Source organism: Eurosta solidaginis, chromosome 4 (assembly GCF_040869045.1).
Source record: "Eurosta solidaginis isolate ZX-2024a chromosome 4, ASM4086904v1, whole genome shotgun sequence".
In the NCBI taxonomy this organism is placed as follows: domain Eukaryota; kingdom Metazoa; phylum Arthropoda; class Insecta; order Diptera; family Tephritidae; genus Eurosta; species Eurosta solidaginis.
Window position 1 is genome coordinate 248,665,816 of NC_090322.1, and position 15,711 is coordinate 248,681,526.

The 15,711-nt window shown below is 47.5% G+C and overlaps 1 protein-coding gene across 5 annotated transcripts in view; it reads right to left on the reverse strand.

Moving 5' to 3' along the window:
- pod1 (coronin pod1) overlaps positions 1–15,711 on the reverse strand; it is a 95,130-nt gene that overhangs the window by 17,329 nt on the left and 62,090 nt on the right. The window lies entirely within an intron of this gene.

Genomic DNA, 15,711 nt, shown 5'->3' on the forward strand with positions numbered 1-15,711 from the left:
GCTATTCACGTTAGCCTGCTTATCAAGTTATCTGTTTAAAATTTTTTTTCTGTCTAATGCATTATATTTTTGTAATTGAGTAAAAAAAAAGAACTAAATGAGCTGATCACCTGATAGGATCCCCAAAGGATCCCAAAATTATCCAGAAAATACCCCAAATGATACCCTTATAGTCCCGAATTGACCCTGACTGGATCCCGAAAACCATCCAGAAATGATACCGAAAGGGTCCACTAATGATCCCGTATTAGTCGAGAAAAAGTACCGAAATGACCACGACGGGATTCCTGACTGATCCCGAAAACCATACAGAAATTATGCCGGAAAATACCCCAAATGATCCCGAAATAGTCACGAAAAAGTCCCGAAATGACCCCGACGGGATCCCCGACGGATCCCGAAAATCATCCAGAAATGATGCCGGAAAGGTCCCCAAACGATACCGAAATAGTCCCGAAAAAGTCCCGAAATGACCCCGACGGATCCCGAAAACTATCCAGAAATGATGCCGGAAAGGTCCCCAAATGATCCCGAAATAGTCCCGAAAAAGTCCCGGAATAACCACGACGCGATCCCGGACGGATCCCCAAATGATCCGCTAATAGTCCCGAAATTACCCTGATGGGATCCCGGACGGATCCCGAAAACCATCCAGAAATGATGCCGGAAAGGTCCCCAAATGATCCCGAAATAGTCCCGAAAAGACCCCGACGGGATCCCGGACGGATACCGAAAACCATACAGAAGTGATGCCGGAAAATACCCCAAATTATCCCGAAATCGTCCCGATATGACCCCGACGAGATCCCGGACGGATCCCGAAAACCATCTAGAAATGATGCCGGAACATACCCCAAATGATCCCGAAATGACCCCGATGGGATCTCGGACGAATCCCGAAAACCATCCAGATCCCGTAGGGTACCCCAAATGATCCCGAAATGACCCAGACGGATCCCGAACGGATCGCGAAAACTATCCAGAAATGATGCCGGAAAGGTTCCCAAATGATCCCCTAATAGTCCCGAAATTACCCTGCTGGGATCCCGAAGGTATCCCGAAAACCATTCAGAAATGATGCCGGAAGGGACCCCAAATGATCCCGAAAAAGTCCGAAATGATCCCAACGGGATCCCGGACGGATACCGAAAACCATACAGGTGTGATCCCGGTAGGTACCCCAAATGATCCCGAAATGACCCCATCGAGATCCCCGACGGATCCCGGAAACTATGCAGAAACGATGCCGGAAAGGTCCTCCAATGATCCCTTAATAGTCCCGGGCGGATCCCGGACGGATCCCGAAAACCATTCAGAAGTGATACCGAAAGGGTCCCCAAATAATCCCGTATTTGTAGAGAAACAGTCCCGAAATGACCCCGACGGGATCCCGGACGGATCCCGAAAACCATCCAGAAATGAAGCCGGAAGGGACCCCAAATGATCCCGAAAAGTCCGGAAATGATCCCGACGGGATCCCGGACGGATACCGAAAACCATTCAGATATGATCCCGTTAGGTACCCCAAATGATCCCGAAATAGTCCCGAAATGACCCCGTCGAGATCCCCGACGGATCTCGAAAACTATGCAGAAATGATGCCGGAAATGTCTTCAAATGATCCCCTAATGGTCCCGAAACGATCCCGGACGGATCCCGAAAACCATCCAGAAATGGTGACGGAAGGGTCCCCAAATAATCTCCTATTAGTCGAAAAAAAGTCCCGAAATGACCCTGACGGGATCCCGTACGTATCCCGAAGACCATCCAGAAATGATGTCGAAAGGGTGTTAATTGAGTAAAAAAAAGAACTAAATGAGCTGATAACCTGATAGGATCCCAAATGATCCCGAAATTATCCAGAAAAAGCTACGAATTGACCCCCACGCTATAGCGGACGGATCCCGAAAACCATCCAGAAATGCCCCGAAAGGGTCTCCAAAAGTTCCCCGAATAGTCCCAAAAAAACCCGAAATGACAGCGACACGATTCTAGACGTATCCAGAGAACCACACAGAAATGATCCCTGAAGGTGTTCCAAAATGATCCCGAAAAGGTTCCGAAATGACCCTGACGGGCTCCCGGGCGGATCTCAAAAACCATCCAGAAAATATACAGGAAGGGTCCCTAAATTATCCCGACATACTCCAGAAAAAGTTCCCAAATGGCTCCGAGGGGATCCACGACGGATCGCGAAAACCATACAGAAATGATTCCGGAAGGATCCCAGAATGATCCCGAAAAAGTCCGGAAATGACCCAGATGGGATCCCGCACAGATCCAGAAATGATCCCGGAAGGGTGCAAAAACTATCCCGGAAAAGTACCAAAAAATCCCGAAATGGCTCCTACGGCATCCCGGACTGATCCAGAAATGATCTCGGAAGGGTCCCCAAATGATCCCAAAATGGTCCCGAAATAACCCTGATGGATCCGGCAAACCATAAAGAAATTATGCCGAAAGGGTCCCAAAATGATCCCGAATAATACAGAAAAAGTCACGAAACGACCCCTAGAGGATCCCCAAATGATCCCGTATTAGCCCTGAAAAGGTCCCGAAATAACCCCGACGGGATCCCGGACAAATCCCGAAAACCATCCAGAAGTGATGCCGGAAAGGTCCTCAAATGATCTCCTAATAGTCCCGAAATGACCCTTAAGGGGTCATGGACGGATCCCATAAACCATCCAGAAATGATCCCGATATAGTCCCGAAATGACCCTGACGGTATCTCGAACGCATCCCTAAATGACCCTGATGGGATCCCGGACAGATCCCGAAATCCATCCTGAAATGATCTTGGGAGGGTCCCAAAATTATCCCGAAATAGTCTCGGAAAATTCCAGAAATTACCCTGACGGGATCCCGGACGAATCCTCAAAACCAATCTTAAATGATGCCGAAAAAGTCCCGAAATGACCCTGATGGGACCCGGAAAGGATCCCGAAAACTATTCAGAAATGATGCCGGAAAGGTCCTCAAATGATCTCCCAATAGTTCCGAAAAGACCCTGACGGGATCCCGAACGGATCCCGACAACTATCCAGAAATGATACCGAAAGGGCCCGCAAATGATCCCGTATTAGTCGAGAAAAAGTCCCGAAATGACCCCGACGGGATGCCGGACGAATCCCAAAAACCATCCAGATATGATGTCGGAAGGGACCCCAATGATCCCGAAAAAGTCCCGCAATTATTCCGACTGTATCCTGAACGGATACCGAAAACCATCCAGAAGTGATGCCGGAAAGGTCCTCAAATGATCACCTAATAGTCCCAAAATGACCCTGACGGCTTCCCGGACAAATCCCGAAATCCATCCGGAAATGATCTTGGGAAGGTCCCAAAATGATCCCGAAATAGTCTCGGAAAAGTCCAGAAATTACCCTGACGGGTTCCCGGACGAATCCTGAAAGCCATCCTTAAATGATCCCGAAAAAGCCCCGAAATGACCCTGACGGGATCCCGAAATGGGTTCCGAAAACTATCCAGAAATGATGCCGGAAAGGTCCTCAAATGATCCCCTAATAGTCCCGAAATGACCGTGACGGGATACCGAACGGATCCCGACAACTATCCAGAAATGATGCCGAAAGGGTCCGCAAATGATCCCGTATTAGTCGAGAAAAAGTCCCGAAATGACCCCGACGGGATCCCGGACGAATCCCAAAAACCATTCAGTAATGATGCCGGCAGGTATCCCAAATGATCCCGAAATGTCCTCGTCGGTATCCCGGACGGATACCGAAAATTATCCAGAAATGATGCCGGAAAGGTCCACAAATGATCCCCTAATAGTCCCGAAATTACCCTGATGGGATCCCGGACGGATCCCGAAAACCATCCAGAAATGATGCCGAAAGGGTTCCCAAATGATCCCGTATTAGTCGCGAAAAAGTCCCGAAATGACCCCGACGGCATCCCGGACGGATCCCGAAAACCATCCAGAAATGATGCCGAAAGGGTCCCCTAATGATCCGATACCAGTCGATAAAAAGTCCCGAAATAACACCGACGGGATCCCGGACGGATCCTCAAAATCATATAGAAATGATGCCGGAAGGTACCCCAAATGATCCCGAAATAGTCCCGAAATGACCCTGGCAGGATCCCGTACGGATCCCGAAAACCATCCAGAAATGATGCCGATTAGCCCGTATTAGTCCCGAAAAAGTCCCGAAATGACCCCGACGGGATTCCTGACGGATCCCGAAAAGCATCCAGAAATAATGCCGAAAGGGTCCGCAAATCATCCCGTATTAGTCAAGAAAAAGTCCTGAATTGACCCCGTCGGGATCCCGGATGGATCCCTGATGGATCCCGAAAACCATCTAGAAATGATGCCGGAGGGTACCTCAAAGGAACCCGTATTAGTCGAGAAAAAGTCCCAAAATGACCCTGAAGGGATCCCGAACGGATCCCGAAAACCACACAGAAATGATGCCGAAAAGGTCCCCAAATGATCCCGTATTAGTCGAGAAAAAGTCCCGAAATGACCCCGACGGGATCCCGGACGGATCCCGAAAACCATCGAGAAATGATGCCGAAAGGGTCCCCAAATGATCCCGTATTAGTCGAGAAAGGGCCCCGAAATGACCCTGACGGGATCCGGACGGAACCCGAAAACCATCCAGAAATGATGCCGAAAGGGTCCTCAAATGATCCCGTATCAGTCGAGAAAAAGTCCAGAAATGACCCCGAGGGGACCCGGACGGATCCCGAAAACCATCCAGAAATAATGCCGAAAGGCTCCCCAAATGATCCCGTCTTAGTCGAGAAAAAGTTCCGAAATGACCCCGACGGGATCCCGGACGGATCCCGAAAACCGTCCAGAAATTATGCCGGAAGGGTCCCCAAATGATCGCGAAATAGTCCCGAAATGATCCCGGAATAGTCCCGAAAATGTCCCAAAATAATCCCGGCGGAATCCCGGACGGATCCCGAAAACTATACACAAATGATCCCGGAAGGGTCCCAAAATAATCCCGGAATAGTCCCGAAAAAGTCCAGAAATGACCCCGGCGGGATCGCGGACGGATCCCGAAAACCATCCAGAAATGATCCCTGAAGGGTCTCGATATGACCCAAACGGGATTACAAATAGGGTGAAGATAATTATAAAACCATGTTAATAAGGCAACAGGCGCGTTGGAGCGAATGAAGAGTTACAAAGAAACATACAGGTAAAGCTAATAAAAGCGTGCTAATAAAAACAATTGAAGGAGGGCGAATGGCGGGAGGAGGAGAGTACCACTGATCGTTTTTCCAAAATTGTTTAGATCTCGATCTGTATGAGCCAGATACCAAAAATTATTGATTTTAGGACAAAATTTACATTGAGTTATAACAATTTATAGATTTTGCACGAGAGGGGAAAGGAGGGGGGGGGGGGGGTGTATCACTGCTCACTTTGTAAGCCCTCGACTTATTTCTCCCATTGAGTTTGTAATATTGGTGAAGGTTAGTATACGTAAAGTTATAATGTGTAAAAATTGTTAAAAAGTAATTATTCGAAGGGGTCGTGGGACCCCCTTCCCCCTTTCCATGTTCGAAAAAAATTTCGCCAGTAGCCTATTATCTCTGTCCCAAATTTCATCAAAATCCGTGAAGCCGTTCTGGCGTGATTCAGTCGCAAAGACAAAAAAATATAATAATTAAATTATAACTGTTCCTAGGGGGCGGAGACCACGCCCCTTTTGAAAAATATATAGCTAGTAGATCCTTCTAGACTATTGGCTATATGCATGCCAAATTTCATATAAATCCGTCCAGCCGTTCTTGCGTGATTGAGTCACAAAGACAAACGTCTGAACAAACATCCAAACATCCAAACATCTAAACATCCAAACATCCAAACTTTGCCATTTATAATATATACTAGCCTTTACCCGCGGCCCCGTCCGCAAGGAAAATTTTAAATATATGGGCTATTCGCGTTAGCCTGCTTATTATCTGTTTAAAATTTTGTTTTCTGTCTAATGCATTTTATTTTTGTAATTGATTAAAAAAAAAGAACTAAATGAGCTGATAACCTGATAGGATCCCAAATGATCCCGAAATTATCCAGAAAGCTACGAAATGACCCCAACGCTATCGCGGACGGATCCCGAAAACCATCCAGAAATGTCCCGAAAGGGTCTCCAAAAGTTCCCCGAATAGTCCCAAAAAAACCCGAAATGAGAGCGACACGATTCTAGACGTATCCAGAGAACCACACAGAAATGATCCCTGAAGGTGTTCCAAAATGATCCCGAAAAGGTTCCGAAATGACCCTGACGGGTTCCCGGGCGAATCTCAAAAACCATCCAGAAAATATCCAGGAAGGGTCCCTAAATTATCCCGACTAACTCCAGAAAAAGTTCCGAAATGGCTCCGAGGGGATCCACGATGGATCGCGAAAACCATACAGAAATGATTCCGGAAGGATTCCAAAATGATCCCGAAATAGTCCGGAATAGACCCAGATGGGATCCCGCACAGATCCAGAAATGATCCCGGAAGGGTGCAAAAACTATCCCGGAAAAGTAACAAAAAATCCCGAAATGGCTCCTACGGCATCCCGGACGGATCCAGAAATGATCTCGGAAGGGTCCCCAAATGATCCCAAAATGGTCCCGAAATGACCCTGATGGATCCGGCAAACCATCAAGAAATTATGCCGAAAGGGTTCCAAAATGATCCCGAAATAATACAGAAAAAGTCACGAAACGACCTCTAGAGGATCCCCAAATGATCCCGTATTAGCCCCAAAAAGGTCCCGAAATAACCCCGACGGGATCCCGGACAAATCCCGAAAACCATCCAGAAATGATGCCGGAAGGAATTCCAAATGATTCCGTAAAAGTCCCGCATTGATTCCGACGGGATCCCGAACGGATACCGAAAATCATCCAGAAGTGATGCCGGAAAGGTCCTCAAATGATCACCTAATAGTCCCGAAATGACCCTTAAGGGGTCATGGACGGATCCCATAAACCATCCAGAAATGATCCCAATATAGTCCCGAAGAAGTCCCGAAATGACCCTGACGGGATCTCGAACGCACCCCTAAATGACCCTGACGGGATCCCGGACAGATCCCGAAATCCATCCAGAAATGATCTTGGGAGGGACCCCAAATGATCCCGAAAAAGTCCCGCAATGATTCCGAGGGGATCCTGATCGGATACCGAAAAACATCCAGAACTGATGCCGGAAAAGTCCTCAAATGATCACCTAATACCAAAATGACCCTGACGGCATCCCGGACTGATCCCAAAATCCATCCAGAAATGATCTTGGGAAGGTCCCAAAATTATCCCGAAATAGTCTCGGAAAAGTTCAGAAATGGCCCTGACGGGTTCCCGGACGAATCCTGAAAGCCATCTCTAAATGATCCCGAAAAAGTCCCGAAATGACCCTGACTGGACCCCGAAAGGATCCCGAAAACTATCCAGAAATGATGCCGGAAATGTCCTCAAATGATCACCTAATAGTTCCTAAAAGACCCTGACGGGATCCCGAACGGATCCCGACAACTATCTAGAAATGATGCCGAAAGGGCCCGCAAATGATCCCGTATTAGTCGGGAAAAAGTCCCGAAATGAACCCGACGGGATGCCGGACGAATCCCAAAAACCACACAGAAATGATGCCGAAAAGGTCCCCAAATGATCCCGTATTAGTCGAGAAAAAGTCCCGAAATGACCCCGACGGGATCCCGGACGGATCCCGAAAACCATCGAGAAATGATGCCGGAAGGGTCCCCAAAATGATCCCGTATTAGTCGAGAAAGGGCCCCGAAATGACCCTGACGGGATCCGACGGAACCCGAAAACCATCCAGAAATGATGCCGAAAGGGTCCTCAATGATCCCGTATCAGTCGAGAAAAAGTCCAGAAATGACCCCGACGGGACCCGGACGGATCCCGAAAACCATCCAGAAATAATGCCGAAAGGCTCCCCAAATGATCCCGTCTTAGTCGAGAAAAAGTTCCGAAATGACCCCGACGGGATCCCGGACGGATCCCGAAAACCGTCCAGAAATTATGCCGGAAGGGTCCCCAAATGATCGCGAATAGTCCCGAAATGATCCCGGAATAGTCCCGAAAATGTCCCAAAATAATCCCGGCGAATCCCGGACGGATCCCGAAAACTATACACAAATGATCCCGGAAGGGTCCAAAATAATCCCGAATAGTCCGAAAAAGTCCAGAAATGACCCCGGCGGGATCGCGGACGGATCCCGAAAACCATCCAGAAATGATCCCTGAAGGGTCTCGATATGACCCAAACGGGATTACAAATAGGGTGAAGATAATTATAAAACCATGTTAATAAGGCAACAGGCGCGTTGGAGCGAATGAAGAGTTACAAGAAACATACAGGTAAAGCTAATAAAAGCGTGCTAATAAAAACAATTGAAGGAGGGCGAATGGCGGGAGGAGGAGAGTACCACTGATCGTTTTTCCAAAATTGTTTAGATCTCGATCTGTATGAGCCAGATACCAAAAATTATTGATTTTAGGACAAAATTTACATTGAGTTATAACAATTATAGATTTTGCACGAGAGGGGAAAGGAGGGGGGGGGGGGGGTGTATCACTGCTCACTTTGTAAGCCCTCGACTTATTTCTCCCATTGAGTTTGTAATATTGGTGAAGGTTAGTATACGTAAAGTTATAATGTGTAAAATTGTTAAAAAGTAATTATTCGAAGGGGTCGTGGGACCCCCTTCCCCTTTCCATGTTCGAAAAAAATTTCGCCAGTAGCCTATTATCTCTGTCCCAAATTTCATCAAAATCCGTGAAGCCGTTCTGGCGTGATTCAGTCGCAAAGACAAAAAAATATAATAATTAAATTATAACTGTTCCTAGGGGGCGGAGACCACGCCCCTTTTGAAAAATATATAGCTAGTAGATCCTTCTAGACTATTGGCTATATGCATGCCAAATTTCATATAAATCCGTCCAGCCGTTCTTGCGTGATGAGTCACAAAGACAAACGTCTGAACAAACATCCAAACATCCAAACATCTAAACATCCAAACATCCAAACTTTGCCATTTATAATATATACTAGCCTTTACCCGCGGCCCCGTCCGCAAGGAAAATTTTAAATATATGGGCTATTCGCGTTAGCCTGCTTATTATCTGTTTAAAATTTTGTTTTCTGTCTAATGCATTTTATTTTTGTAATTGATTAAAAAAAAGAACTAAATGAGCTGATAACCTGATAGGATCCCAAATGATCCCGAAATTATCCAGAAAGCTACGAAATGACCCCAACGCTATCGCGGACGGATCCCGAAAACCATCCAGAAATGTCCCGAAAGGGTCTCCAAAAGTTCCCCGAATAGTCCCAAAAAAACCCGAAATGAGAGCGACACGATTCTAGACGTATCCAGAGAACCACACAGAAATGATCCCTGAAGGTGTTCCAAATGATCCCGAAAAGGTTCCGAAATGACCCTGACGGGTTCCCGGGGGAATCTCAAAAACCATCCAGAAAATATCCAGGAAGGGTCCCTAAATTATCCCGACTAACTCCAGAAAAAGTTCCGAAATGGCTCCGAGGGGATCCACGATGGATCGCGAAAACCATACAGAAATGATTCCGGAAGGATTCCAAAATGATCCCGAAATAGTCCGGAATAGACCCAGATGGGATCCCGCACAGATCCAGAATGATCCCGGAAGGGTGCAAAAACTATCCCGGAAAAGTAACAAAAAATCCCGAAATGGCTCCTACGGCATCCCCGGACGGATCCAGAAATGATCTCGGAAGGGTCCCCAAATGATCCCAAAATGGTCCCGAAATGACCCTGATGGATCCGGCAAACCATCAAGAAATTATGCCGAAAGGGTTCCAAAATGATCCCGAAATAATACAGAAAAAGTCACGAAACGACCTCTAGAGGATCCCCAAATGATCCCGTATTAGCCCCAAAAAGGTCCCGAAATAACCCCGACGGGATCCCGGACAAATCCCGAAAACCATCCAGAAATGATGCCGGAAGGAATTCCAAATGATTCCGTAAAAGTCCCGCATTGATTCCGACGGGATCCGAACGGATACCGAAAATCATCCAGAAGTGATGCCGGAAAGGTCCTCAAATGATCACCTAATAGTCCCGAAATGACCCTTAAGGGGTCATGGACGGATCCCATAAACCATCCAGAAATGATCCCAATATAGTCCCGAAGAAGTCCCGAAATGACCCTGACGGGATCTCGAACGCACCCCTAAATGACCCTGACGGGATCCCGGACAGATCCCGAAATCCATCCAGAAATGATCTTGGGAGGGACCCCAAATGATCCGAAAAAGTCCCGCAATGATTCCGAGGGGATCCTGATCGGATACCGAAAAACATCCAGAACTGATGCCGGAAAGTCCTCAAATGATCACCTAATACCAAAATGACCCTGACGGCATCCCGGACTGATCCAAAATCCATCCAGAAATGATCTTGGGAAGGTCCCAAAATTATCCCGAAATAGTCTCGAAAAGTTCAGAAATGGCCCTGACGGGTTCCCGGACGAATCCTGAAAGCCATCTCTAAATGATCCCGAAAAAGTCCCGAAATGACCCTGACTGGACCCCGAAAGGATCCCGAAAACTATCCAGAAATGATGCCGGAAATGTCCTCAAATGATCACCTAATAGTTCCCTAAAAGACCCTGACGGGATCCCGAACGGATCCCGACAACTATCTAGAAATGATGCGAAAGGGCCCGCAAATGATCCCGTATTAGTCGGGAAAAAGTCCCGAAATGAACCCGACGGGATGCCGGACGAATCCCAAAAACCATCCAGAAATGATGACGGAAGAGACACCAAATGATCCCGAAAAAGTCCCGCAATAATTCCGACGGGATCCTGAGCGGATACCGAAAACCATCCAGAAGTGATGCCGAAAAGGTCCTCAAATGATCACCTAATAGTCCCAAAATGACCCTGACGGCATCCCGGACAGATCCCGAAATCCATCCAGAAATGATCCTTGGGAGGGTCCCAAAATTATCCCGAAAATAGTCTGGGAAAAGTCCAGAAATTACCCTGACGGATCCCGGACGAATCCTGAAAACCAATCTTAAATGATGTCGAAACAGTCCCGAAATGACCCTGATGGGACCCCGGAAAGGATTCCGAAAACCAACCAGAAATGATGCCGGAAAGGTCCTCAAATGATCTCCCAATAGTTCCGAAAAGACCCTGACGGGATCCCGAACGGATCCCGACAACTCTCCAGAAATGATACCGAAAGGGTCCGAAAATGATCCCGTATTAGTAGAGAAAAAGTCCCGAAATGACCCCGACGGGATGCCGGACGAAATCCCAAAAACCATCCAGAAATGATGTCGGAAGGGACCACAATGATCCCGAAAAAGTCCCGCAATTATTCCGACGGGAATCTGAACGGATACCGAAAACCATCCAGAAGTGATGCCGGAACGGTCCTCAAATGCTCACCTAATAGTCCCAAGATGACCCTGAGGTCATCCGGACAAATCCCGAAATCCATCCAGAATTGATCTTGGGAAGGTCCCAAAATGATCCCGAAATAGTCGCGGAAAAGTCCAGAAATTACCCTGACGGGTTCCCGGACGAATCCTGAAAGCCATCCTTAAATGATCCGAAAAAGCCCCGAAAGGATTCCAAAAACTATCCAGAAATGATGCCGGAAAGGTCCTCAAATGATCCCCTAATAGTTCCGAAATGACCGTGACGGGATCCCGAACAGATCCCGACAACTATCCAGAAATTATGCCGAAAGGGTCCGCAAATGATCCCGTATTAGTCGAGAAAAAGTCCCGAAATGACCCCGACGGGATCCCGGACGAATCCCAAAAACCATCCAGAAATGATGCCGGTAGGTATCCCAAATGATCCCGAAATAATCCCGAAATGACCTCGTCGGCATCCCGGACGGATACCGAAAATTATCCAGAAATGATGCCGGAAAGGTCCACAAATTATCCCCTAATAGTCCCGAAATTACCCTGATGGGATCCCAGACGGATCCCGAAAACCATCCAGAAATTATGCCGGAAGAGCCCCCAAATGATCCCGAAAAAGTCCCCAAATGACCCCGACGATATCCCGGACGGATCCCAAAACCATTCAGAAATGATGCCGGAAGAGCCCCCAAATGATCCCGAAAAAGTCCCCAAATGACCCCGACGAGATCCCGCACGGATCCCGAAAACCATCCAGAAATGATGCCGGAAGAGCCCCAAATGATCCCGAAAAAGTCCCCAAATGACCCCGACATACTCCAGAAAAGGTTCCGAAATGGCTCCGAGGGAATCAACAACGGATCGCGAAAACCATACAGAAATAATTCCGGAAGGATCTAGAAATGATCCCGAAATAGTCCGGAAATGACCCAGATGGGATCCCGCACAGATCCAGAAATGATCTCGAAAGGGTCCAAAAACTATCCCGGAAAAGTAACAAAAAATCCCGAAATGGCTCCTACGGCATCCCGGACGGATCCAGAAATGATCTCGGAAGGGTCCCCAAATGATCACAAAATGGTCCCCGAAATGACCCTGATGGATCCGGCAAACCATCAAGAAATTATGCCGGAAGGGTCCCCAAATGATCCCGAAATAAAACAGAAAAAGTCACGAAACGACCCCTAGAGGATCCCAAAATGATCCCGTATTAGCCCCGAAAAAGTCCCAAAATGACCCTGACGGGATCCCGAAAGGATTCCGAAAACAATACAGAAATGATGCCGGAAAGGTCCTCAAATGATCCCCTAATAGTCCCGAAATGACCGTGACGGGATCCCGACAACTATCCAGAAATGATGCCGAAAGGGTCCGCAAATGATCCCGTATTAGTCGAAAAAAAAGTCCCGAAAGGACACGACGGGATCCCGGACGAATCCCAAAAACCATCTAGAAATGATGCCGGTAGGTATCCCAAATGATTCCGAAATAGTCCCGAAATGACCTCGTCGGCATCTCGGACGGATCCCGAAAATTATCCAGAAATGATGCCGGAAAGGTTCCCAAATTATCTCCTAATAGTCCCGAAATTACCCTAATGGGATCCCGGACGGATCCCGAAAACCATCCAGAAATGATGCCGAAAGGGTTCCCAAATGATCCCGTATTAGTCGAGAAAAAGTCCCGAAATGACCCCGACGGGATCCCGGACGGATCCCGAAAACAATCCAGAAATGATGCCGAAAGGGTTCCCAAATGATCCCATATTAGTCGCGAAAAAGTCCCGAAATGACCCCGACGGGATCTCGGACGGATCCCGAAAACCATCCAGAAATGATGCCGGATGAGCCCCAAAATGATCCCGAAAAAGTCCCCAAATGACCCCGACGAGATCCCGGACGGATCCCGAAAACCATCCAGAAATGATGCCGGAAGAGCCCCCAAATGATCCCGAAAAAGTCCCCAAATGACCCCGACGATATCCCGGACGGATCCCGAAAACCATCCAGAAATGATGCCGGAAGAGCCTCCAAATGATCCCGAAAAAGTCCCCATATGACCCCGACGAGATCCCGCACGGATCCCGAAAAACATCCAGAAATGATGCCGGAAGGGTCCCCAAATGATCGCGAAATAGTCCCGAAATGATTCCGGAATAGTCCCGAAAATGTTCCAAAATAACCCCGACGGGATCCCGGACGGATACCGTAAACTATACAGAAATGATCCCGGAAGGGTCCCAAAATGATCCCGAAATAGTCCCGAAAAAGTCCCGAAATTACCCCGGCGTAATCCCGGACCGATCCCGAAAGCCATCCAGAAATGATCCCGGAAGGGTCTCGATATGACCCTTACGGGATTACAAATAAGGTGAAGCTAATTATAAAACCATGTTAATAAGGCAGCAGGCGCATTGGAGCGAATAAAAAGTTAGATAGAAACATACAGGTAAAGCTAATAAAAGCGTGCTAATAAAAACAATTGATGGAGGGCGGATGGCGGGAGTAGAGGAGAGGACCACTGATCGTTCCTCCAAAATTGTCTAGAGGATCCCCAAATGATCCCGTATTAGCCCCAAAAAGGTCCCGAAATAACCCCGACGGGATCCCGGACAAATCCCGAAAACCATCCAGAAATGATGCCGGAAGGAATTCCAAATGATTCCGTAAAAGTCCCGCATTGATTCCGACGGGATCCCGAACGGATACCGAAAATCATCCAGAAGTGATGCCGGAAAGGTCCTCAAATGATCACCTAATAGTCCCGAAATGACCCTTAAGGGGTCATGGACGGATCCCATAAACCATCCAGAAATGATCCCAATATAGTCCCGAAGAAGTCCCGAAATGACCCTGACGGGATCTCGAACGCACCCCTAAATGACCCTGACGGGATCCCGGACAGATCCCGAAATCCATCCAGAAATGATCTTGGGAGGGACCCCAAATGATCCCGAAAAAGTCCCGCAATGATTCCGAGGGGATCCTGATCGGATACCGAAAAACATCCAGAACTGATGCCGGAAAAGTCCTCAAATGATCACCTAATACCAAAATGACCCTGACGGCATCCCGGACTGATCCCATCCAGAAATGATGCCGGATGAGCCCCAAAATGATCCCGAAAAAGTCCCCAAATGACCCCGACGAGATCCCGGACGGATCCCGAAAACCATCCAGAAATGATGCCGGAAGAGCCCCCAAATGATCCCGAAAAAGTCCCCAAATGACCCCGACGATATCCCGGACGGATCCCGAAAACCATCCAGAAATGATGCCGGAAGAGCCTCCAAATGATCCCGAAAAAGTCCCCATATGACCCCGACGAGATCCCGCACGGATCCCGAAAAACATCCAGAAATGATGCCGGAAGGGTCCCCAAATGATCGCGAAATAGTCCCGAAATGATTCCGGAATAGTCCCGAAAATGTTCCAAAATAACCCCGACGGGATCCCGGACGGATACCGTAAACTATACAGAAATGATCCCGGAAGGGTCCCAAAATGATCCCGAAATAGTCCCGAAAAAGTCCCGAAATTACCCCGGCGTAATCCCGGACCGATCCCGAAAGCCATCCAGAAATGATCCCGGAAGGGTCTCGATATGACCCTTACGGGATTACAAATAAGGTGAAGCTAATTATAAAACCATGTTAATAAGGCAGCAGGCGCATTGGAGCGAATAAAAAGTTAGATAGAAACATACAGGTAAAGCTAATAAAAGCGTGCTAATAAAAACAATTGATGGAGGGCGGATGGCGGGAGTAGAGGAGAGGACCACTGATCGTTCCTCCAAAATTGTCTAGATCTCGTTCTGTATGTACCAGATACCAAAAACTATTGATTTAGGAGAAAATTTAGATTGAGTTATAACAATTTATGGATTTTACACCAGAGGGGGAGATAAAGGGGGGCGGGCGGAGGGTGTCACTGCTTACTTTGTAAGCCCTCGACATATTTGACCCTTTGAGTCTGTGATATTGGTGAAGGCCAGTATACGTAAAGTTATAATGTGTAAAAATTATGAAAAATAATTTCTCGAAGGGGTCGTGGGACCCCCACCCCTCTAAAAAATTTCGCTAGTAGACTACTGTCTGTGTCCCAAATTTCATCAAAATCCGTGTAGCCATTCTGGCGTGATTCAGTCGCAAAGACGAAAAAATATAATAATTAAATTATAACTGTTCCTAGGGGGCGGGGACCACGCCCCTTTTGAAAAATATATAGCTAGTAGATCCTTCTAGACTATTGGCTATATGTGTGCAAAATTT